Source organism: Coffea arabica, chromosome 11c (genome assembly GCF_036785885.1).
Source record: "Coffea arabica cultivar ET-39 chromosome 11c, Coffea Arabica ET-39 HiFi, whole genome shotgun sequence".
Taxonomy (NCBI): Eukaryota; Viridiplantae; Streptophyta; class Magnoliopsida; order Gentianales; family Rubiaceae; genus Coffea; species Coffea arabica.
Window position 1 is genome coordinate 1923542 of NC_092330.1, and position 26898 is coordinate 1950439.

Below are 26898 nucleotides of genomic sequence, written 5' to 3' on the forward strand. Positions count from 1 at the left end.
TATTTGTAACCAATTCGAGACGGCAAGGCCTTCAACAAGTCAACCTCTACACACACTCTAGCAACGCTTGGTCGGGAGAAGTTAGCCGTCGCAAAGTCGATGAATCCAAACAAGAAACAATTTGGGACAAACATTGCTTCTCAAAAAGATGAACGAGTAGCTTATTAAGATTGAACCAAACTGGAACTAAGGAGGATTCCCTGTCAACGTGAAAGTTTGTGGACCATTTAAAGACACGCATAGGACACCCTACCACATACCAGATATTCCTTGTCCAAATACGTAAGAAGTCAGCCTCATTGTATAACCTGATCAGTACATGTTACGAATCAAGAAGACCAACGGTGAATGCTTCCCGTAAATCTAGTATCGTAAAGAACTTGTGCACACCCTCCATAGATGGTCTACGTCTGGAGAATTTTCCAACCAGGGAAAGCCGGAAAGGAAGCGCCAAAGACTCCATTGCAGCTACAAGAAAAGAGATAGCTGGTTCTCCACGATGGGTCATCATTGATGCCTTAACCTGAAGACAAGGCTGGGTTGCCGCAGGGGAGGAGAAGAGTTCAGAGAAGGTTTCTTGCGGAATTCAGGAGAAGTAGAATATGGGTGCCCACCATCCGAAGATGGATGGGTATCCCCGACAGCCATAGGTGTACAACACCCTAGGGGAGAAAATGTATCATTATCTATGCCTATTATGACACTTTCAAATGACAAGAAATGCTGGGGTACAATAACATATCACGACGTTTTTTTAGTATAAGTAGATAGAAATAGTATGACACTTTTGAAGAGTAATTAGATCAGAATTTTATGAAATTTCTACTTGTCAGTATAGCATCCAAATTAAAGTGTTCCAACTTCCTGTTGCATATCACCTAACGTCAGAAACCACATTTCATCCTGCTGCACAAGCATCTCAGATCCTAAATTTTGAAGGATTGTAACATAGCTAGTACAACAATATAAAAGAAGTGATACAATCATCCAAACTTGAGCAAAAGTACATCATCCAAACAATCCACACCAAAAGTGTCTACAAATTACATACTAATTTAGATGATTTTAAATCAGTCGTGTACATATAAAGAACGCATAGGACAACAACTCAACTACAAAGTAAGGACGATGCCTTCAAAAAACTGCCACTTCACCCAATGTTGCTTTAGTTTTCTTCAATACTCACCTATACGTGTCGTAAACCAAACAAGACAAATTACAATTCACACAGGTCTTGTTTTACAGTTTTAACATTAGAAAACAAATAATAACTATATTAGACAAATGGTAAAGGTATGACAAAAAGAGTACCAGATTTATTAGCCAAACAATAGCCACTCCAATTGCGTCTCTAATCTTTCGGAAATCATGGTATGGCCTCATCAACTCCTCATTACTCTCCACAGGCACATTCACATGAACTTCACACTAACGCGACCCCAAAGGTGTGTCACCAACTTTAGCCATAGGATCCAAACTTCTAACCTCTTCAACAGCCAAAATTTTGTTTGGATCAATCATGCTCCTTATTGTAATTTCATCTCCAACCTTGAAAATATCAATTTTATAAAGTTTGTGAAAATCATACACAAAAGAGCAACTCCTACACAGAAATTCATTACATAATACCACAAAGCAATCCAAATCTCGGTGGTTTACACTCATCAATTAGGTACTCTTTTGCAATCAAACCATCAATCCGACTTCTATTTCGAACATAATTCTTCAAGGTGCATAGGTAGCTGAGATAATTACAAAATAATAAGTTATAATAAGACTAATCACATTAAGGAAAAAATGTGACGCCCCCACTTCTCCCAAGGGCGAATTCAAGGGTATCTGCGGGACGCCTGCCCAACTCTCGCCAGAACTCGAGACAATTCAAATCGAACTTAACTATACATACCAAATACTACAAGTCAAAATGAAGGAAAGTCGCTTCCTTAACTAAATATTCAAATCTTACATCATGTTCACAAAAGATACATCAAGTCTCAAAATACAACCATTAAAAGTCGACTAAACATTTACAACCCAGATTCCAATCAAAAGTATAATCTAGTCGGCTTTTCCAAAATCTTCTAATCCAACCTGTTAAGAAAAACAAATTAATGGGATGAGTCAATACTCAGTGAGGCCAAGAAACACACATGCAAACACATAATCCAAGTAGCCACAAAGTACATAATAAGTAAAGCTATAAAGTTCGAATAATTCACATTTCGAATAGGAAAAATAAGCAGAAACAATTCAAGGATAATGTAACTCTCGGGAGTTAAATTCCAAGTAGTCGAGTCGAAATCTTGATCACATCTCACGTTGACACTCCGTCAACCACATAAGTATCAAATCCGTAGATACATCACTTTTTTTCGAATCCCGTCACCGTTACACCCCCTTACCGGACCCGCTCATCAAATTTTTGATAATACTCGAGTATATCATGGCAATACTACACGAATAATGCCGAGCAAGATCTCTCCAATAGATCATGCTCTACGAATATCTCATGATTTGCTAAACTTATCGACCAAACCCATGCTGGCTCGATTCGCAAAGTTAGCCAACGAGTTTGAGGGTCCCCCGAATACGAATACGAATACAAAGGCGAATACGAATATAAGTCGATGAGCAACGCTCAAATCGACGATTCCAAATAGGAATCACAAATACGGATCACATATACGAATCACAAATATGAATCACATCCACATTACTATGTACCAGTCGAATATAAATTCACATAGCAAAAATTCGAATATAATTTCATTTGAAAGAGAACGAGTGCGGTAAAGTACACACTCGTCTCAAAATTTGAAATTCACACAACGGATGAGAAACAGTTAACCATTTTGGCAACAAATTCATGCACTTGACACTTACCAATCGAAACAAGGGAGTAAGTGCGTAAACGAGCTTTTAGGTGTTCCCCTCGAGATCCTCTTGAAGGTCTCCTTGAATACCTGAGCAAATAGTAATTGTCTATTACACACTATCACTTAAAACCCTTAATTATCGAGGAAGATTGCACACTTGTACAATCTAAGAAGATTTCACGAAAATGATCCTTAATTACTCGTAAATCGAGACTCAAAATGGGATTTTAAAACACAAGCGAAATCTGATTTTCATCTTTGAAATTAAGTGTAAAATGGTTTAGCAATATCGAAGGAAAATAGAGAGTTCGCAACCCTCAATTTCCTTTAAGTTCGGAAATTTCCGATTTGTCACCCATATTTTGAAAAATCGTATCTCATTCTCTACAAGTCCAAAATTGGAAAACTTGGTGCCATTGGAAACTACTTCTAAAGTACTAAAAGTTCCTAGAAGACACTTTTCCATGATTCTAATTGAAAAATATTCAAAATTTAGCCCAAAGTTGCTGTTTTAGAAAGTCAAGACAGATTTGGGTTGATTTTCGACAAAGTTTGAAAATTCGGCAAAATTCATACAATTCGAGCTAGCCTCTGAAATTTGGAACTCTATTAGAGTTGTAATCCAGGTTTAAAACAAAAAAGCAGAATGAAATTGAAGTTTCGAGCACCAAGATATGGTAGCTCAAAATTACCCAAATTTTCTTGTTAAACAAGGGTTTTCCAAAATCAAGTCACGAAATTTGGAAGTTTAGTTGAGCAATGAAACGGCCTCGGAATAACACCAAAATTAGCAGTATAATACTACCATATAAGGGTTGTTCCTCTACCAAATTTCATGAAGAAATAAGCACAGAAAGTGGGTTAACAAAACCGTTGAAATCACAAGAAATTCTAAGACTAAGATGCCTTTGAACTTCCGTTTTGCCGTTTCCAAACATTTGGTCAAGGAACATCTCAAACATGGTTCATTCCAGTAGGAAATGTCCAAAATATGTTCAAGGTACATTCGATAGATTATTTACAATAAGAAACTTTGGATAACAAGTCCCAAACCATAGTTAGTTTCAAATCTGTCCAAAACACTTTTTTCGTTCACAAAGTCAGTTTTGAATTTCAATCATAAATCACTCAATTCAACTCAGAATTGACGTGCTTGGTGGCGGTAGAAAATAGACTCATAAGGCTATATTTTCTCAGAAGAAACCATTTTCAAAATCTGTCCATAACCAACTCATTCGTGAGCATCAAGTTGCAACTCATGTGCTGCCTTCCAGGAAGCAACGAAACAGGACAGTGGATTTCAAACGAATGGTTTGGCTTGCTCAAGTGGAACCAGAATGTGCATTTTATACCAATAGAAAGCTGGGAATATCTAGTTTCCATTGCGGCAAACGACATTCGATTCTCATATCGGAGTAAAAAGATATAGCCGAAACAAATACACTGCCTGGGTGAATACGGGATAAATTTCCAGATTTCTAAGCTTTCGTAAATCCAACATTTGGGTGACCAAATCCAGTTATTTTTCAATGAAACTTTTTACACAACTAATATAACATGTAAACAACATAAACAAGCCATTAGAACCTCAAAATTTTGCACAAAAGTGGTCGAACAAGGTAGGGGTAAAACGGTCATTTTTGCTCCAACCTCCTTTGATTTTCTACCAACAATACAACATTAATCCACTAATTTAAGCACTAAACCACCATTAATTTCATCATCAATCATCAAATCAGTGTTTCCATCAAAAGTAGGAGTTCATAGAGCCCACACAACAAGAATCCATCATAAACAAGACTACCCACATGCATACAATTGCTTAGATGTGCATTACTACTTCTATAAAACAAGAATTTGAGAGTTGATCGTTACCTACTTTTGTTGATGACTTAAACAGAAACTTTGGTCCTCTTAGAGCTCACAAAAATCGTGGATTTGAAGCTCCTTTGGTAGCTTAAGATGATCACCAAGTACTTAGCAAAGTGTGGTTAAATTTTGAGGTGATTTGGTGAAGGATTGAAGCAAGATTTGATGAAAAAAATGGAAGAGTTTCTTGTTCCTTTTTGTTCTTGATGGCCGGCTGTTTTAGTGTGAAAATGAGAGTTCCAGCCGTGCACTTGAGGTGAGAAAAGAAGGTTTTTGATCTGGTGTGATGCGTCCATGAGAAGCTTAAGAATGTGTGGCCAAAAATGCCCAAAAGTCAACTAAGGATAGTGCGCGAACGCCGTGTTTCGTGCTCGTTTCCTCTCGGGTTTGTTTCATTTGTGCACTAAACCTCTAATGCACTTCCATTCATACTATTATTATTCACTCTTAATAGTCTAAAATAAAGGTCTTAAGTTCCTCAATTAATCACGCGCGTGAAAACGCGTACTTCCGATTTGTGCGTGATAAAGTGAAATTTTCAAGAAATTCTTATAACGATAGTATTATTAACTAATACTTGAGCAGTTAAATATAAAAATACCTATTTTAAGACTAATGTACAAGTCTCCAGTTTTTCAAACTTATTGTATTCTCGAATCGATTATTATTTCCAATCGCGTATTCACTATTCTCACTTTACGAGCTTTCAAAAATTAAATTTTGAAACGAGTCATTTTAAAAGTATAAATAAATCATAGTTTCATGTAATTGAGTATAAAGAGGTTGAAATAAAATATTCGAGGCAAACGGGCATTCAAATATTGAAATAAGCTAGTAATAGGGGTTTAAAATAGGAAATTTTGCAAGTCCTCACATAAGTCGAGTTTTAATTCTTCAAATCTCTAATTAATTTTTCTTAATCTACTATTGATCATTCTTATGTCTTCAAAATTAATACACTCTCGATTCAAATATAGTCTCGAAAAACGTGTACTCGTTGTTCCGAACTAAACGAGTTTTCAAAAAGTAAATTTTTTCAACAAAACGCTTTAAAAATATAAAAGAGGCGTTGTTCCATATAAATGGATTTTAAATGGTCGAAATAAATAATTCGGAGAAAATTAGTAAATAAATATTTAAGTAAACTTGTAATATTCGATAAATAAGAAAATTTTCGAGTCCTTACAAAAAAGATGAAATTTTAAACTTATGATAATTACCTTTCAATTGGATACATCCAACGATAGTATACTGGACCAATTATCCTTGCCGCAGTTGCTAAATGAATGGTCAAATGAACCATTACAACAAATAAAGACAGTAGAAACACACGCTCCAACTGGCATAGCACAATAGTAATTTCACTTTCCATTTGAACAAGTTCCCTAGGACAAAATGTTTTAGAACACAAATCTCTAAAGTAGTTGGACAACTTTATCAAGGGAAACCGCACCGATTTTGGAAGAAGTTTTCTGTAGCATTATGGTAACAGTTATTGTATTAAAATGTGATTGTCATGGCTCTTAAATCTGGATAGTTTAGGAGGTTTCAAGTGCACAGACTTTGAAATTGTGGCTGAATAACCATTAGGAATTTTAACTTTTTTCAGAAAATTGCAGAATAATTCTTTCCCTTTCTTAAGTATGTTACTGCACTTTATTAGTCTCTTGATGACTCTCTATCTTCCTAACAAAATCCCAATATTCAATTACAAGGAAGAACAAATAAACCAAATTCCAAGAGCCATCAAATGAAGAATGAACAAAAGTGAAAATAAGATGCTTAAACTAGACTAATAAAGTTTCTTAAACTCTATTTGGTTTCTTATCACAATCCGAATTTGAATCCAAGAAATTGGTAATTACCAACCACTCAAGTATTACCCAATGTTGCCCTGTTTTGGAGCACATAATTTAAGCATCTTCAAGTTCAACCAGTTGCATTAAAACTAGTTAAACAACTATTCAAATGGGGCAGCTATATTTTGAAAGTTTCTTTCTGGCAAAACAGCAAACACATAGCAAATATTATTAGACTTCACGTTTTTTGCTAGAAAAGTATAACACTAAATGCTTGAAATCAGTCCAAACTCATGAAAAACGGAATAACCCACTTAATATCAGGGTATTAGCCTTAAAAACCTAAATTTCTAACCTAATTTTGCAAGGAAAACTCAACAGAAAATTGAATCAAGAGATGGAAAAATTAGGCACAAAAAGCAAATAATTTTCAAAAACCAAATGCAGACTAACCGTTTGTTTGCCACCACAATCTTGCCTTCCTCTACCTTCAAATGTCCTAATTATCACTAGGTTCAAATGCCCTAATTCCTCTTCGTAATCAAACCACGGATCCAAGAGTTACTTAGAGAGATGAAAAATGGTGTGATGAGACAAGGTGCAAGAGCATGAGAATGGATGTTGTGTATGATGATGCATGATTGGTTCTCTGGCTTAATTGGGATGATTGGTTCTCTCCGGAGAGGAAAAATTGGGGGAGGAAAGAGTAGAGTTTGAGGTCGGGTAGGTTCTGGAGAGGAGCTTACAAATTTTCCTGAAAAAATGTGCCTTAGTGGAGCGCCATTTTATTTCAGCATTTTCTATTTTTTTTCAATCTATTTCTAACATTACGATGTCGTTATAGTGTCTTCTTTTCCTTTTTAATGACCATTCCTATTGCATGTCATATTAAGATTGTATTATGACATTTTGCTAAAAGTGTCATAATAAGTGTGTCACTAAAGACTATTTTTGTAGTAGTGAGTGAACCCCCTAGATTTATCATTTCCTTGAACTAATGTTAAATTCCAATTCTCATTACACACTTAACATCTTTAGATAATCAGAACTAATGGCCAGCTAACCATGATTAGAGAAGCAAAAGTGATAAATAACTTGCTCAAAATAATATCATCAAATAACCAAGTAAACATCACTAACAAGATATAGAAAGTTCATCCATAACTTTAGGCATAAACTTTAACTAAACATGAAAACAAACACCAAACTTGTATTATCGTTAAACATGAAATCAAATACAAAAGAGAAAATGATAGGAGAGAGGTCACCCTTGTCACATGAGTTTCAAACTCTCCATCATTGCTCCTCAATCTTCATCCAAATCTAGCTACAAATACAAGAAGGATAAACTATACTACCTATACTATACTACTCTAACTAATGAACTAAGGAAATTCTAGTGAAGACTACATTTTTGGTGACTTTCTCTAGCCTTCCAAAGTTGTGAAAATGGTCTCCAAAGGCTGCTATCTATAAAGGATTCAAGAGCCAAATGAGTTGTTTTTAGTTGTCATTTTTTACTCTTGAAACTCCCATGAGTTGTTTCTCCAACTTTTCACACTCTTCTTGGTCAGATGCAGTCAAAATTGTTAGTTGGAAGTGAGCTGGAAAAATTGTGTGAAAGCAAGACAAGTTGATGAGCAAGTTGCAGCAGAAAATGAAGAATGTGTGACTTGAAAACGCGACCTTAGGTCAAGTATTGTCTACCTATGTATTGCTTCTACAGGTTTGCACTTTCTGGACAGAATTTATCCTGACTCTGTTTTTTATCCAACTTCAACGGATAGTTTCTCGATTTTAGAGTCCGAACTAGCTCTTGTGTAAAACAAGAAATTTGTAGCTCTTTCAATTAGCTTTGTAATGCATAAAAAATCATCCAATTTGGAGCTCTGTAGACTAATAAAGGACCAAAATACCCTTGACTGGTTAGAGCTCTGTTTCAGCTTTCGACAATGAACATGTACTTTTGTATTTCAACATTTTGACTAGGGAAACGACTAAACTGGATTTCCATGTTTTCATACCAAATATAGATCTATATCTCAGCTTCAAAATGGTTCAAGAACACCTCAATACAATGCTTGTACCTCAAGATATAGTTGAAATACCACAAGGTGTAAAAGCTGGAAAACTTGCATTTCATCCTTTGAACATTTTGCACTTCATATTCTCTTTTTATCACATCAAACCAGCATCAATCATCCAATTTTCTTCTCAATTCACTCCATTTGATGATTGAATCCTTAAACCTATAAAAACATGAACTTTTCATCATTAAAATCCATAGAAATGCAATTTTTACCACTTCAAACAACAAAATGCATATTTTCACTAAAAACTTAGTTATTTAGTTATAAAACTAAATAAAATACACCGAAACTAACTAATAAAACATATTAAAAATACCTAAAATATACACTTATCACGTAGAATATTGAATCTAGTAAACCTTCAATATTGAATTAGAAAGAGTCGTGCAAGTGTAAATTATTAAGCTTTAACAGGTGTAGAATAATTAATCGAGTAAACATTCAACATTGATTTAGAAAGAGTCATGCTAGTGTAATGTATTAAATTTTAACAACCGTTCAATAAACACTCAATATTGATTTAGAAAGAGTCGTGCAAGTTCTTTAACAAGTCATGCAAGTGTAATGTATTAAACTTTAACATGCATAGAATATTGAATCTAGTAGACATTCAATATTGATTTAGAAAGAGTCATGCAAGTGTAATGTATTAAGTTTGAACAAACGTAGAATATTGAATCTAGTAAACATTCAATATTAATTTAGAAAGAGTCATGCAAGTGTAATGTATTAAGTTTGAACAAATGTAGAATATTGAATCTAGTAAACATTCAATATTAATTTAGAAAGAGTCATGTAAGTGTAATGTATTAAGCTTTAATAGGCATAGACCTTGGAATCTAATAAGCATTCAATATTGATTTAGAAAGGGTCACATAAGTGTAATGTATTAAGCATTAATAGGCGAAAACTATTGAATCTAGTAAATATTAAATATTAATTTAAAAAGAGTCGTGCAAGTGTAGTGTATTAAGTTTTAACAGGCATAAAATATTGAATCTAGTAAACAATCAATATTGATTTAGAAAGAGTCATGTAAGTTTAATGTATTAAGTTTTAACAGGCTTAGACTTTTGAATCTAGTAAACATTCAATATTAATTTAGAAAGAGTCGTGTAAGTGTAATGTATTATGTTTTAATAGGCGTAGAATACTGAATCTAGCAAACAGTCAATATTGATTTAGAAAGAGTCATGTAAGTGTAATATATTAAGTTTTAACAGGTGTAGAATAATGAATCTAGTAAACTTTTAATATTGATTTAGAAAGAGTCATATAAGTGTAATGTATTAAACTTTAACAGGCGTAGACTTTTGAATCTAGTAAACATTCAATATTAATTTAGAAAGAATCATGTAAGTGTAATGTATTAAGTTTTAATAGTCATAGAATATTGAATCTAGTAAATAGTCAATATTGATTTAGAAAGAGTCATGTAAGTGTAATGTATTAAGTTGTAACTTGTAAGTGTAATGTATTAAGCATAAATAGGCGAAGACAATTGAATCTAGTAAACATTCAATATTAATTTAGAAAGAGCCGTGCAAGTGTAGCGTATTAAGTTTTAACATGCACAAAATATTGAATCTAGTAAACAGTCAATATTGATTTAGAAAGAGTCATGTAAGCATAATAGTTTTAACTAGTGTAGACTTTTGAATCTAGTAAACATTGAATATTAATTTAGAAAGAATCGTGTAAGTGTGATGTATTAAGTTTGTCGTGTAAGTATAATGTATTAAGTTTGAACAAATGTAGAATATTGAATCTTGTAAACATTCAATATTAATTTAGAAAGAGTCATGTAAGTATAATGTATTAAGTTTTAACAAGCGCAGAATATTGAATCTAGTAAACTTTCAAAATTGATTTAGAAAGAATCATCCAAGTGTAATGTACTAAACTTTAATAGGCACAGACTTTTGAATCTAATAAGCATTCAATATTGATTTAGAAAAGGACATGTAACTGTAATGTATTAAGCTTTAATAGGCAAAACATATTGAGTCTAGTAAACATTCAATATTAATTTAGAAAGAGTCATGCAGGTATAGTGTAGTAAGTTTTAACATACATAGAATATTAAATCTAGTAAACATTCAATATTGATTTATAAAGAATCATGCAAGTGTAATGTATTAAACTTGAACAAATGTAGAATATTGAATCAAGTAAACATTCAATATTAATTTAGAAAGAATCATATAAGTGTAATGTATTAAGCTTTTACAGGCATAGACTTTAGAATCTAATAAGCATTCAATATTGATTTAGAAATGGCCATGTAAGTGTAATGTATTAAGCATTAACAAGCAAAGACTATTGAATCTAGTAAACATTCAATATTAATTTAGAAAAAGTCGTGCAAGTGTAGTGTGTTAAGTTTTAACATGCATAAAATATTGAATCTAGTAAACAATCAATATTGATGTAAAAAGAGTCATGTAAGTGTATTGTATTAAGTTTTAACAAGCTTAGACTTTTGAATCTAATAAACATTCAATATTAATTGATTCTAGTAAGCATTCAGATTTACGGGCATATGATATTCATGACTATGTACTATATTTACTTGTTTTGAACTAGATCCTATCTTCAATTGTCTAAGAAATGCTGCCATGTTTTAAAATCTTGTTTAATTTTTTATCTTATCAGGAACAACCGAGTCTAAGCGTGGAACATCCTAAACTGGACTTACCAACCGACTTACAAAGCTTCTAAATATTACCAATGATTAAGATAAAATTTTAAATGAGATATTTAAACATGAATGCAAGAATTAGAAATTTAATATAGGAAATGATTCAAAATAGCAATAACTATGGTTAGGCTCTGATACCAGAACCAACCCAGGTATATAGTAAGCATATGTAAAACAGGTATAAAAGTAAGCATATAAAACTTACAGAAAATCAGAGTGATCTTTGAAGTGGAAGCTTAGTGAAACCAAAATAACCTTGAATCTTTATTGTTCTTGTTGAATAGAAGTGCGCACAAAGAAATATAAAAACTGAGAAAGAAGAGGTTTAGAGAGAAATTCTTAGGATGGCCCTAAAACTCGATGCCCCTTCCTTTGTTTTGAATCTTATTTATAGAGGCTTCTATCTTTTGAATTTCATCTGCATTTGATTGCCGACTCTTTCATTTGAATTTCATTTGCCGACACCTTATCTTGCCGACACCTTATCTTCTTTTCATTGGTTGCTTTTGAGATTCTTATCCTTATCTTGAAATTGGCCGACAACTTTTATCAAAAGTCTGTCGGGTCTTGAGCACAAGGACCACCGAAAGGATCAAAAGTAGATTCCGATGATGACCCAACTGACTCATCTTTTTTGTTTTCTTCCTTTTGATTTTGCAAATAATTCAAATATTCTTTAAGCATCTAAGGATTTTGCATCATCTTCTTCATTAAGAAATCATTTGCAATTGTTTCTGATGCTGAGCTGCTTGTTGTTTCTTTTTCTTTCTTCTGTGGAGTTATTGGTGTATTAACTCCTTTTGTAGTCTGTTGATTTGGATTTATCCATTTGAGCTTTTCTCCCGTTTCTAAAAATCTTAAAACATTCTTTTGGTTGCAGAACTCTTGATTGAATCCTATCTACCATTTGATCTTAAATTCTCTGACTAATGACATTGGAAGTGGTTTTTCTAGTTCTTGATTGGACTATTCTAGAAGAAAAAACAGAACATAGAATAGACCCTTTAGATTTCAAAACAGCTTTATCAGTTAAAACTCATGAAGAGACAATATCTATCCAAGAAGAATATCAATCCATTCCATTACTAAATCATAATACAATTCAAAAGTATCTTAGTAAAGGATATAGATATATTCATATAGGATTAATTCAAATTGCAGTAAAACCATTATTCCATTTAGTAAAGGATATAGATATATTCATATAGGATTAATTCAAGTTGCAGTAAAACCATTATTCCATTTAGTTTGAACAAACGTAGAATATTGATTCTAGTTAACATTCAATATTAATATAGAAAGAGTCATGTAAGTGTAATGTCTTAAGTTTTAACAAGCATAGAATATTGAATTTAGGAAACTTTCAATATTGATTTAGAAAGAGTCATGCAAGTTGACAAGTGTTCATTTTACCTAATAATTTATGCATATTTATAGTTAATTCTGAGCTTCTAAGACAATGTGAGTGACCATTTTGATAATATTTGATGTCTTTGAATAACGTTGAGAAGACTTGTGAATTCATCCTTTTTAGTTGTTAATGTATATCATATTTTGGTAGGGATGAAGGAGCAAGGACAATACATGATGTTTATCAGACTTTAGGCAAGGGTAGTTCATCGAGAACCAAACTACAAGTATCAGATATCATAAGAGGGATAGAAATACCTATATAGTTACAGTTAAACTGTCTCAAAGTCAAGTAAACACTTATCGAATCCTCACAGGCATAGAAGAAGGAAACAGGTTTTCAGTGCAAATTTTTCGACGTACACTACAATCTGGTCACTGTCTATAGAAACCCTAACCAGACTATTACTAGATTAATCCATAATAACACTCCTAGATCCAATTTCCCCGATCAGTCCAATTACTAGGTCAAATGTGCCGCATACTTCTTCTATTTCCCAGATCATTTTCCAGGAGACTAAATCGCTGATTGAGGGTCATTTTAAGGAGCATATTGTGTTTCGGTCATTCATGCAGTTGCATGACTGGTCCCACCACACATATCAAAGACCTGGCTTCAAACTCGTTCAATTGAAACCAGGTGAAGGGGTCACTTTGAATACTGATGGTTGCTCCAAAGGTAATCTTGGGGCATCTGGTGGAGGCGGAGTTATAAGGGATGCAGTTGGGCGCCCCTTGTTTGGTTTCTCAGCATTCTTCGGAAAGGCTTCTAGTCTCCGGACTGAGGCTTTGGCTCTTTTAACAGGTCTTCGGTTTTGTGCTCAAAGGGGAATTTCAAATATTAACGTTCAGATAGACTCTCTACTACTGGTGGGGGTCCTTCAGCGTCGAACCATGTGTCCATGGCGTATTCGATGGGAGGCCCAGCAAATATGGAAGTTGATTGATATACCGACTAGACTCTCCCATTGCTTTAGGGAGGCCAACCAGGTGGTGGATTCTCTGGCCAATGTCAGGGTATCGAATCCTCATCAGGCTATCAAACTATATGTGCATTCGAATGAATGGCCGCGTCTGGCTCGTGGGGGACTTCGACTAGACATCATTGGACTGCCTTCCGTTAGGATAGTACAAAAACCTTAAATCTACAAATACATATTGCCCAACATTTAGTTCCTTGTATTTCAGCTTATTATGAATAAAATTGAGGGTGGCATCCTCCCCCTTTAAAAAAAAACGAGTTCAAATGTTAGACTTCCGCACCTTGATCTTTGCTATCAAAACTCACCTCAAGTGCAATCAAGATACAGACCCTTATTCTAGTGCTCTCCACTATTTGGTAATCAAGTACAAGAATCCACAATAAGATAATTCACAACTCGAGTTGGCCGGTCCCAAGAGTAAATCACCCCTATTAGAAATTCCTACCTAACGTACATATCTATCTTCCCCAAGTACCATGATAAGGGATTTACACTTATAACAGGCACGATTCATAGCTTACGCCCAAGAAGAGCACTTAGTCTTTTACACTTATTCACATAATCGGGACCATATCACCACTTGGTCCAAACTCACTCCATGCAGAGACCACGTGAAACAGCTCTGATACCACCTGTGACAACTCCATCTTCCCCTAGGGCGTACCCCAAGGGTTAGCGAACTGCCCGTCCAGGTCTCGCCTAGACTACTAAGCCAAAACACACTTAAACCCTACCGAACGCGCAATAGAACTTCGATATACCTTCCAATGAATATAAGAAAAGTACACATAGCCATAGAAACATGTATTTTCAACTAATATACGTAACCATCCACTTGCATAAATATATACATTGGAGTTTTCAATAGGTTAACTTGAAGTACAAGCCAGAATAGCCATAAGGTATCAAAGTACACTTAGGGTTTACTATTACAGAGGAGTTTAATCAAAAGAAAATCTATAACTAGCTCTACTCTTTTCTCCAAAATCACGGTTCCAAAATATTGTCCCCTGTAAGGAGAACAAAGATAACGGGGGTGAGTTTTCGCCTAATGGGGTACCAAAAGTTCAACCAGTCGAGAATCATGGAACTCCACTTTTAATCAATCAAATATAAACACCAAATAGGGAGATGAACAAACACCTCAGCCAGGCATAGTAATTCAAATAGAAAGGATATAGATGGCTCTCAAGAGCCAAATTCCCATTGCAATACTTGATCCAAACTCGATGACTTTCCGTCAACGTTTAGAGAAACAACCATGACCGTAGACCCCACTTTACACCAAATTCCGTCCACCAAACAAACCCCTTATCGGGCCTGAACACCAAACAGAAACAGAAGTGGTAATACTCGAGCATACCGATTAGTCGAGAAGATAACACTCCACTCGACAAAACAATAGACCCAGGGTTCGTTATCCAATCGACTAGGCTCTTGCCGGATCGACTCGATTAATTATCCATGAGGTTTGAGCTCAGATGTCATAGTAAGGTCGTTGGGTACAAGCCTCCAAATGACATCAAATCATGCACAAGTAACAGATTCAAATTTATACAGTAACCAGTCAAACAGACAAGAGAAATGAGTGTGATAAAGTACACCCTCGTTTCGCCCAGAATAAACAAAAGTCACAGTTATTCAAGTCACAAATTGCAAGTACAAGTAAACCAGTTAAGGAACAAGTCATGCGAGTGGTACACTCACCAATCAAATGCAGCCTTTCACTTGAACCCTAGTTCGTCCTCTTGAACCATCTCGAGTCCTGTGGTCACATACTATATTAAAAGACTAGCAAAACGAAGATAAAATACATGAAGAACTTAAGGTTTCTAAGACTTCATTTCGTCTCACTTAAATCTCACATTCACACATAAACCATACCCAAAATGATTTACCAACTCCAAATTTAAAGTGAAAAATGAAAGTAAGGATGGTTTTAAACGAACAGAATTTTCCAGTTTTGCGCAACACTATTTGAAAAATCATATCTCAAGCTTCTTCAGTCCAAAATTGATAAACTTTATACCATCAGAAAATAAATTCAAAGGGTTACAATTTCTTAGAAGACACATTTGTAAGATTCAGTCCACAAGTCAGTCAAATTCGAGCCTCAAGTTGCTGCTTCATCCAGTAAAAGACAGAACAGGTATGCAATTTCAATCAAATTTGAAAAATCATATATATTCATGGGAATTGAGAAAAAGGCTGAATGAAATGTTCACGGTTGATAGTACTCTGACTCAAACGCAATAAACAGAACTAAATTATGACTTTTCTACAACAAGATATAGCAGATTTTCTAAGGCTGCCCAAGGGTTCCTCCGGACAAATTTTCAGCAGCACTTCCTTTGTGTTTACTAATTTTTCCAGCCAATTAAAGGCTTCATTCTTACCACAAAACAGCCTCAACTCAAGCATATACATATCAAGCCAACAACTCACTAAATCAAGTATATATATAGCATATAACCATCACCTACTCAAGCTAGAAAATAAAACCCTAAGCTGAAATTCCTACTCACAAGCTGGAATTTTCTTTAACCAAGTCAAACTAACATGTAAAAGCTAGATACCTCACATAACAAAGCTACCAAACCATGACCAACACCTAGGCATCATATGTGGGCAGAAAATTACGAATAAAACTGAAATTTTCCATAACACCACTTCAAATCATGAAATTTCTCATAAAACTACCACTTTAGCAACTCTAAACCACTAGTATGGTAGTATTAGAAGCAAAGAGAGATTTCTTGGCAAAGTTACCTTAGAACCTCAAGAAAGATGGAAGCTTAGTACTTTTCCTCAAAAAATCTCTCCACTCAAGCCCTTAATTTTCCCTAGTGAACAACTTTTATGGAGTATTTTGCAAATCTATGGTTGGAACCCAAGATTCAAGCAAGAATTGAGGTGGAAGATGAAGTGCTCTCTCTTGTTTTTCCTCTCACCATTTTCAGCCAAGACAAGGAGAAAATGAAGACATCTTGGTCAAATTTTGGTTTTTGGTAAAGTTAAGAAAGGTTAGTCAAAGTCCAATATCCAACGATTTCGCAACAAAATGGCGTTTTAGGGTTTTGTTCTCACCTTCTTGTCTTCCAAAGCTAATTTATCTAGTTAACGTCTAATTGTCCCTTAGCACCTTATAAAATAACATCTCTTTATGCAAAACTTCACCTAGTAGTCAAAATTTTACTGCACTTAACGCATTAGCGGGTTCCATGTCCATAATACACTTTAAACTTAACATGAACCAACTTATTCAAGAAAAATCATTTAAAAACTTGACTTACTTATAAAAATATCAAGGAAATTAAGACAATAATTTAAAGCAAAGAAAATGCATTCAAAAAAATAAAATAAAATACAACCTAATTTTCTGGATTCTCACACCCTCTCTCCTTTAACAGAATTTCGTTCTCGAAATACTCTTCTTTGTTCAGAAAACTCAATTCTGCAGTGTTTTTTTTTCTACTTTTTAAGAGCTTCTCCTCACTCATGCCACTACCACAATCTATCTAGAGAGAAAATCGTAATAATGCAATGACTAAAACACCATGCTAAGAAAATCAGTGGAGATATCAAAAGGTGAAAAGTAACACAATCTTCAGTCTCGATGAAAGCAGATTTGAAACTTGGTTTCTACTCTTCCTAGATTTTAAACCCATACACTGTACATTGACAAATCACCGATAACGTAAGGTCCCTTTCATCTTTACACCTTTACCACGAGACCCGTATCACCCTCTCAAACCAAAATTTCTTCCTTTCGAACCACAAACGAAGAATTCTTGCTTAACTTCAAGACTAAATTATATTAAAAGATTCATGGATAAGGATCTAATACTTACCCAACTATCACTATTTAATATTACTCATTAAAATAGCAAGTACCAGGTCCGCTGTTCCTAATAGAAATACGGCTTACCATATAAAAATTTCACTAAACATAGTCCAATGAGTACTATATTATCCGATTTCGAATTATGAATTCGAAAGCGAAAAACTAATTTTGAATTCATTTTATAATATTTATATATATAATATAATATTTTTTTACAATATATGTAATATAAAATTTATATTATATAACACAATAACAAATTAACAATAATACATTATACATCTAACAATTAACAAAGTTACAAAACAACCTCCAAAAAGGACAAAAAAGCAACACTTAATCCGTTAAGCACTTAAGCTCCATTCTTCGGTCTTCCTTCCTTCCTCTGCCGCTAGTCTACCAGTCTCACAACTCTCACCTTCCTTCCTCCGCCGCCAATCTACCAGTCTTCAATCGAGAAAGAGCTCAACTGAGAGCCTTCAGCTTTCCTACTTTCTCAGCTTTCATCTTCACTCTCTCTCACTCTAGTCCTTCATCTTCAATCCATCAAGCTAGCCATCATCAGCCCGACAGTCTTCATCTTCAAGCCATCATCAGCCTTCATCTTCAAGGGCAAATTGATGTACGCTGGTGATTTTACTTAATAGGGGCTATGCTATAATTGTTATTAATTTGTGTTTCTAGTTTATTTTTCTTAGGCATTTCATCAAATAGCTTGTGAGTATTCTAGTAGTTGCGAAATTCAATAAAAGCAATATATTTTAAGAAGGTAATCTAAAAATTAGTCAATTTTGGTAGTTTTGGTCTTATGTCAGTTTCCCAAATGCAATTTATTGGAACATATGTGCTTGCTATTTTATTCTCGTGGATTGGAATGGTTGTATAAGTATTGTAACAAATGGAAGTATAAGTTATTGCTACTGCCACTGCTATTGCCACCGTTAGTTGTTGCCTTCCCAGGTCTCAGGGTAGAGTTCGATTGGCCATGTTCCCCAATCGACCTTTTGGCCGTTCTCAAGATGATTTCCTTGCAGCAACTTTATTGTGTTGGTTCCATTTTGAACCAACTGCTAGATTTAATTTAACCAAAGATGCATATGCACAGCCAGCCTTCGTAGAATCCGTAGTCATCAGAATATGAAACTGATCATTTAATATTTCTGCTTGCCACTGGTGGTGTTGCCTGTATTATGATGCAGACTTGTGAGAAGTTATTAAAAAAAATTGGAAAACAGGTTTTTGAATTCAATGAATTCGGAAGAATTCAGTAAATTCCGAATTCCAAATTGAATTCGAAATCGGAATTGACCAATTCAAATTTGAATTCGATCGGCAATTCACATGTCAAAATTTCAAAAAATTCTGATTTCAAACTTTCTATTTACCGATTTCGAATTCGTTGCACACCCCTATACACAAAAAAATTATGCCATGACTTAACTGAGATTTTAGTACCCAATTAGTCGAGAAATTGCACTAGCATGAGTAGATAGGGATTCCATTACTCGAGGAGCTTTTATTTGTATTTCATTCCTATTAGTAGTTTAGATTTGTTGATTTTAATTTGTTGGTAATCTAAATAATAGAGAAACTTTGGTAGTGCTGGTAGTTGTCCGTCTTCCCTGTGGGTTCGACCCTAATTACCCTGTATTTGCCCATAACCCATATAGTTGTGGAAAATTGCATGTAGGATAGTTTCGAAGATTATAAATTTAGAACTTGACTGTTGATTGAACTTTATTATTGTATGCATATCCAGCGCACGTCAAATTTTTGGCGCTGTTGTCTGGAAAGATTTGTGGCAATATTGGCGTGAAAAGTGAATCTATTAGCTTAGACATTTTTACTTGTGCTATTTTTGTCTTTTTTTTCATTTTTGTTTGTGTGTTTTTGTGCAATTTGTTTTGTTGCGTTCTGTTTTATTTTGTAATATGTGTTATTAGCATCTATCTTTCTTGTCCAATCTTACTTTTGAGGTGTTTGAAAGTATTTTTAGGAAATAAGAAGGATAGATCATTTTGGAAGACAATATTTGAGAGGAGGAAGAGAAGAATTGAATCCTCCGTACTTTCTAGGCTATAACAATAGAGGAATTCAACAAAATCTTGCAAGTATGTCCTTTGATGATGGCATGTGGAGGTTGAATGCTAAATTGGACAGTTTGATGCATTTTGTTGAGCAATATAGGAATGTTAATGTCTTGAATTCCAATTATATGATTTGTGTTTTATGTCGAAGTTATCATATAGATTATCAATGTATGCAAGCACAACATGTAGATTTCTTTGAGAGATTTGAGCATGACACTTCTTATGTTGATCACTATGGCCCTAATTGGGGTAATATGTATGATTATTGTTGGTATGAGCATTGTGCTTCTAGTGATTTTTAAAAATTTTTATGTTTTCTAACCTATTGATGTCCAATATGATTCTAAACCATATTGGGAATTGGCAATTGATAAGTTGGCTAATACACCTTTTCCTGGAGAGTTAGAAAGAGCAAAATTAGCTAACCATTCTAAACTATCTTAGGAGCTAGCTATAGAAAAATTTGTTAATGAAATGAATTCAAAACTTGAAAAGCTAGCGAATGAGCTAGACAACCGTTTTGTTACGATAGAGGATAGAATGGAAGAATTGACTTCATACTTTGGTAGAATATATGACCAGTTGCATGTTTTGTGTGATGTTGTGCTTTCAAATGAATGGAATACTAGCATGAATGGTAGAAATGTCATAAGTGAAGGTGGACTACATGTTGATGATAATGATGAATCTAATTGTGGTATTGATGACGAAATGTCCACCTTGCATAATAATTTTTTTGGAACTAATATTGAATATCAAGAGATGAGTTTTAACAGTTCATTTTTAACCTCTCTTGAGGAGTGCTTAGAAAGTGCAGATTCTAAAGATAAAATTGTCCAAGCAGTCCCTGCAACAAGTCCATTGATGAGTTCTCAAATGGTGCATATTCAAGGTGATATTTACCAAACACTTGAGATCGGTATACCCATTCCTACTCTCTTATCTTTTGGATATGTGGCTCATTCACTCGAGCCACCATTTGTAGATCCACCATGACCTGAGTTGGTGGACTACTTTTTGATAAAACCTCCTTGACAATGAGGCAAAATAGTCAAGCTAATGACTATAACAAGTGCTTGTTGAGAGGCAATCCAACGATTTGTTAAATTTCTTGTCTTTTTGTGTGTTTTAAGTGTGCTTGTTTTCATTTTGTAGGTTTGAAAATAAAGGTAAAATCAGCACTTTTAATAGATACTTGGAAATCAATGACGCCCAACTACAACAAATACCTACTATGATAGGGGAGTGTTCCTTTTATTTCCTTTTACCTTTTCACATTGAGGACAATGCGCAATTTAAGTGTGGGGGATTGGTTAGAATTGAATGCATCCCTTGGTATTCATGTGAAAATTGATATATTTGTTGAAAAATTTGATAGTTGGTGATATTGGTATGTTTGAAATGTTGAATTTTGGAATTATTGACAGGGAGAATGGCCCAGATATAAAGGAAAACTCTATCAAAATTTTTTCAAAAACTTTTGTACCAATAGTGTCGATGGTTGTGTTGTGCTTATGGATATGAGATTATGTGTAAGGTACTTTGAAATTGTTGTTATGTAGGTGAAGAATTTTGATTTTTAGGAAACTTAATGTCTTATAAAGTGGAGTTTATCATATTGAGATTTCCTTAAGTTCATAAAATGTATTGTTCTTGATTTGTTTATGTAAGTTGTGTAATTGGTATAATTGATGAATGTAAAACTTTTCTTGTGACTTTTCCCTTAGTTCTAGTTTTTGCAAGGATCAAGTAATGTGTTTTTTCTTTCACAAAAGAAGAAAATGAAAATGTTATGATTATTGATCACATATGCATCTAATCCAATGATTTGAAACATTTAGTAATCGGGGATCGGCATCTACAAATGTTGATATTCGTGTCAAACAGTGTTAGAATTAAGAGTATGCAAAGCAACGAGAGTTGTGAGTTGATCCAGTAACCAGGGGCATGCATCTACCAATGTTTGTCTTCGCGTCAAAAGACAAGTTCACTACTCGAGTAAAGCTTGATGAGAAAGAAAAAAAAGAGGAAAAAAATGAAAAAAAGAAAGCATGTGATTAAGGTGTGAAAGTTTCTTAGTTTCTTGTCCTTATTTGTATAAGTTCTAAGGGGTGGTTACAAGTTTAGTTTTTACATTTCTTAATTATGCTAGTTGCTTGAAAAGTATGATTAGAATAGGGATGATACATTGGACTTGATCAAATGTTGGTATGATAAATTTTCCTTTGTTTGATATTATGGAGTACTAGAATTGGGATCCAAACCTTATATAGTGATCATCTCTTTTCTACCTTTACACATGAGTCTCTATTGTTTGGTACTCCACTACTTTGAATGATCGGTTTTGGGTTAATTTTCTGCATTACTTGAGGAAAGCAATGATTCAAATATGGGCGTGTGGCAAGTGTTCGTTTTACCTAATAATTTATGCATATTTTAGTTTATTTATAGTTAATTCTGAGCTTCTAAGACAATGTGAGTGACCATTTTGACAATATTTGATGCCTTTGAGTAACGTTGAGAAGACTTGTGAATTCGTCTTTTTTAGTTGTTAATGTTTATCATATTTTGATAGGGATGAAGGAGCAAGGACAATATGGAACCATTTATAAAAAGATATCATCGGATTGGATGAAAGTATACGGGGCCGAACAGTGAATTTTGAGTCAGATATCAAATTGGATACCCCCTAGAAGGTTTTGAAAGAGAAAAGCTGTTGAGTAGTATACGACGCCGGATTGAGGAAGTGAAATCGGATAATCGCGTCAGATACTCATCAAAGGATTTTTTGAAGAAGAGTGTTTAACAGTATACAGGGCCAGATAATGATATTTGCTTCAAATACCGCGTCCTATACTTGAGCGGGAAAATTTTGCAAATTGCGCAACTTGCACAAATTGCAAACATCTTTTCATCCTTTTTTTTTTAATCATAATAATTTCTTTTGTTTTATTAATATTAAGAGAGAACCAAAGTACATAGAGGGAGACACTACCCCAGCCTGTGAGACCGATTAAACAACGTTACCCTCTATATCTACCCCTATGGAAACTAGGACAACCCCACCTATCTAAAGTAATATCTCCTCTAACCATGCGGGGAAGGTCAAGGATGGAATCATAAACTACTGACTCCCCAGCATCAGCCCCAAGCTTAGCAAGTCTATTCGCAGGTTTATTCGCTTCTCGAAAACAATGTGACACCTCGATGTAGAGGTGACTGTACTGCACCAATTCTTGTAACTCCCGCTGCACCACCCATGGACACTTAGCACTCCCCTGAATAATTTGGATAAGGACCAACGAGTCAGACTCCAAATGAAAATTGGATAGCCCTCGAGCTATTCCCAACCGCACCCCGTGGAGTAGCGCTTTGATTTCCACTTGTAAACTAGTCATCTCCCCGAAGTAACAGGAGAATGCGAACAGGACCCTCCCATCACTATCCTTGAGCAAACCTCCTTCTCCACTCCTTCCCGGGTTGCCTCTTGAGCATCCATCTGAGTTTAACTTAACGCGTGCTTACTTCGGACATTCCCATCTAACCTGCACCACATTTACCACACTTCTCAACCCAGCCACTGCATCAAAGAAACTAGGCCACGATGAACAAGGAATACTAATTTCCCGGAATTGAGCGTCAAACCTTTCTCGAAGCTCAAGAAAAACTCGACCACAAACTTGCTTCACAGTGAACAGCTTCCCTTCAAACACATACTTATTTCTCGCTATCCATAAGTTCCAACAAATCAAAGAGGGCAGAAGTCGAAATAATAACCTAATATAGGGACCTTTACCAGGTTTTAGCCACCAGCTAACCACCTTACGCCTTATCGTAAAAGTTTCACCAAACCCGCCAACCAATAGTTCAAAGAAACTCCAGACCTGTCTAGCAGCAGCACCCATACAAAAAATATAGTCAATAGTTTCTTGAGAAGGGTCCGAACAGCAAAAGCACCGAGACGGGCCTACTACACCAAATTTGTGCAATTCACCCATAACTAGTAGCCTGCCCTCATCAATCGCACCATAAAAAAGGAAACCTTCAAAGGTAGGACCCGATGCCAGAGAAAAGAGAAGAGTCTAGAGTTGTTTTCACCTTGCTGCACCACCTGATAGGCTGATGCTGTTGAAAACTCACTTGAGGTACTCGGAGCCCAAATCATTTTGTCCTCTTGATTTGAAGATGGTGGAGCAGCAGCCAAGACCTACTGCACGCAGTGCACAGGCAAAACCTGATATAACCTCTACACATTCCACCCACCTTGAACCACGAACTCTGCAACAGGCTGTTCTTGAAACGTTTCCACTTGTCAACACGGCGGCCCCGATCCTAACCAATTATCGTGCTAAAAACTTGTGTTTCCACTACCAACTATCCACCTTATATGCTCCTCTGCCATCACCTGAGCATCCAACATCCTCCTCCAAGTAGCAGACTGCCCTGGGCAAGCCTCTGAATAGCAAGGGTGCAGATTCAAGGTATACTTTGAATGGATGAACTCTGCCCATAATGATTGCCTCTGCCTAAACCTCCACCACAACCTCAAAGAAAATGCATCAAAGACATGCTGTAACGATCGTAAGCCCGCACCTCCCTCCCCATAAGGCTTACACAACTGGCCCCATTTGATCTAATGTAGACGTGCCCCAAAATCTGATTCGCCCCATAAAAAGCCTGCAAAAATATTCTCCAACAGACGAAGGATCCCCTTAGAAGGGTTGGATGCCGCAAGAATATGGGTCAGCATAGCTGACAACACACTCCGTATCAACACTAGCTTGCGCCATACGATAACAATTTTCCTTTCCATGATAGCACCCTACTCACAACTGCTGTACATAAAGCTGAGAAATAACTCTTTTTTCCACGCCCAGTGTATAACGAGCAGCCAAGGTACTTTACCGGGAAAGATTGAGCATGGAACCCAGTGATTTGTGTGACAATACGCCTTCGTACACCCAAGAGACTCGCATGAGACAAAAAACAACTCTTACTATGATTGACCTTCTGTCTCGATACCATCTCATAATCCATTAGCACCTTCATAATTAGCTGTAACGATTTCTTCAGTCCACTCGAAAAAATAATAACATCATCTGCATACGCTAAATGGGTAACAGCCGGGCACCCTCGGGGAATCTTAAAAGGCACAAAACCCCATTGCCCCACTAACGAATTTAGGAGTCGAGACAGAACCTCGGCACCTATGACAAAGAGAGATGGTGATAGCGGATCCCCTTGGCAAAGTCCTCGGCTAAATTTAAAAAAACCCTGAGGCAACCCATTAATAATAATTGAAAACCAAACATTCGAAATCAACCTCCAGACCATATCTATCCAAACCTCACTAAACCCGAACCGTCGGAGCACCTGCAACAAGAAAGGCCAGGAAACCCTATCATACGCTTTGGCCATATCCAGCTTTAAGACAATGTTACCCCCTCTAGTAGATTTTCCAATATCTGATATTATCTCCTGAGCTAACAGGAAATTGTCAAAAATCTGCCTCCCCTTAACGAAACCACTTTGTTGAGGTGAGATAATACAAGGCAACACCTTCGCCAGTCTAACCGCCAAAACTTTTGACAAGACCTTGTTAATAAAATTACATAAACTTATTGGCCGGAAGTGACTAAAGTCTTGAGGAGCACCGACCTTTGGGATAAGCACAATCAGTGTCGAAATAATACCTTTAGGCACCTCATATCCACAGAAAAAACTGCCTACCGCTTCATAAACGTCATTGGCCACCACGTCCCAGGCAAAGGTAAAGAATCTCCCTGTAAAACCATCTGGCCTAGCGGCACTCTCTCCATCCATCGCAAACACAACCTCCCAAACTTCCTCCAAGGACGGGACACGCACCAACTCCTCATTCTGTTCATGAGATATTATTTTAGGAATTACATCCAATGTGTTCCATGACCCCAAATAAGGATCAGTTGAGAAGAAGCTCTCAAAGAAGTGGACCGCCTCTGTAGCAATCTGACTCTCTTCTGTTATCCAAGCCCCAAGTGAATTTTTAATATGATGAACAACCGACTTGGCTCTCTTTTCTGCAACTATAGAATGAAAATATTTTGTATTCCTATCTCCATCCTCTAGCCATTTAACTCTAGCCTTTTGCTTCCAATATCCCTCCTCTACAAAAAATGCATTCCTTAGTACCGCACGAGCCTCTTGCAATGCTATCAAATTGGGTTGAGAGGGATCATTATCAAACCGCTCGTCAGCTGTTGATACCACATCCTCAGCACTTTTCACCGCATCAAAGATATTTCCAAACTGCTCACGGGACCAACCTTAGAGATTTTTTTCACCTGTCGCAGTTTAGCAGCCAACCGCTGCAACAGAGCCCCTGAAAAGGACCCATCCCAACCTCTCCGAATTACCTCTAGTAGCCCTGGCTTAGATGTCCAAACGTTTAGAAACCGGAACGGTTTAGGCTTATTTCAAGCTGTCACGCCCCACTTTTGAAATAGGTGTGTGTGAAAGTAGTGTGTATGTGAACGTGTGTGAAAAATGAAGATAAAAGGTCGTGGGACTTGAAAATGCGACGATTTGGCCAAATAGAGTTCAAAAAGGGTTTTTTGCATGAAAAAATGGAGTCGCCACTTGGTATGGAGTTAGGGTGTACCAAGTCACCCAAAAATGATTTTGTTTTTTAAAAAGCAAAGTAAACAAACCCCTTTTAAAGAACTCTTAGGTCTACGTAACCAGAAAAAGGGATCGGGGGTCACATTTGATAAGGGAGAAGGCAAAGGCAAAGCCTAAGGCACTCCCTCACCCTAGCCAAAGCTAGTTGCGTGACTTAGCCCCCACTTTTCTTAATTTTCCTACCCAAGGTATGTATCGCATGTTGGATATGACTAATGGATGCGAAAAGGAAAGAAAAATGCAATCCTAAATCTAAAATGTTTCTCATGAGGCTTTTAGGTCCCAACCACATGAATTGTGGTGGCCAATAAGGAAAGCTCTCAAGGAAGTCGTGATTAATGCAAGTGAGGACTTAAGTGCAAGTGTGCAAGTGTGAGAAAATAAAGGTGTTTTTGTGTGCAAATGAATGAAAATAGGATAGTAGATACATATAAGTGCAATTTGGTGCCATTTGTGAGATAGAAAATAAGTGAGTGATAGGAAAAAAGGTGAGAAAGTGTAGATTGAGAAAAAGTCTAAGTAGTGAGAAAATGTGGCTAAAAGAGTGTGGATGTGACATAAAAAGAATGCAAGTGT